The sequence below is a fragment of the Otolemur garnettii genome, unplaced genomic scaffold (genome assembly GCF_000181295.1).
Source record: "Otolemur garnettii isolate 467f Iridium unplaced genomic scaffold, OtoGar3 scaffold00101, whole genome shotgun sequence".
Classification (NCBI taxonomy): Eukaryota; Metazoa; Chordata; class Mammalia; order Primates; family Galagidae; genus Otolemur; species Otolemur garnettii.
In genome coordinates, this window is record NW_003852496.1 from 7217523 (window position 1) to 7218580 (window position 1058).

Genomic DNA, 1058 nt, shown 5'->3' on the forward strand with positions numbered 1-1058 from the left:
GCCTTAGCCGCTTGAGCCACAGGCGCCGAGCCAACGCCTGGCTATTTTTTGGTTGCAGCCGTCATTGTTGTTTTGGTGGGCCTGGGCTGGATTCGAACCTGCCACCTTAGGTGTATGTGGCTGGCGCCTTAGCCACTTGAGCCACAGGTGCCAGGCTGAGCTTCCCATTTATTTACCCTTAATGGCAAATGTTTGTCAGTAAGTGGGAAACCAAGACCCTAAAGGCAAGAGTTGGCCCTTCACTTGGTTTTTTGGGTCTCATGATGGAAGAGTCTGTTGCTAATGCCTAAAATTTAATTATTCTTCTCCCTCTCAACCTTCCATCATCCTCACTTTTTTTCCTTCATAGTGGAACCTCAAGTCATGGGATATTATTTGCCACTGGTTTATGCAAAGCTCCACTCTGATTGATTGTCTGATTGTTGGAGAGGTAGAGTGCCCTGGCGTCCTAGCTCACAGAAACCTCAATCAAACTCTTGGGCTCAAGCAGTCCTCCTACCTCAGCCTCCCCAGTAGCTGGGACTACAGGTGCCCACCATGACACCTGGTTACTTTTGGAGACAGGGTCTTTGTGTTTGCTCAGGCTGGTCTCGAATTCTTTTTTTTTTTTTTTTTTGTAAATGCAACATACAAACTTTATTTAACAATAGTAACAAGTCAAACAGGCACTTATATTAACAGAAAAACTGACTAGAAGTTTTATCTTAAACATCCTACAGTAACCTTTAACTGAGCTCTGTTGCTATGAATAATACAGCTCATGCACAGGTATGGGTGAATGATTTGTACATTTTCCAAGTATTCACGGAATAGTACCTTATATACACATATACATTAAATGTTGAAAAAGATTCAATTGACGATCCCGGAGTCTTCTAAAGAGAAGAACATGTGGTTCTGGCTCACGAATCATGTAATGAACCCAGCCTGGACTCTGAGGACGCCGAGTCTCCTCCACTCTTCTTCAGACATCAGATGGGTTTTAGGTACTTGTCTGGAAGGTTCTCTGGGTAACATGACATGCCGGTACTCGTAGTGCTTATCGAAGTACTTGTCGG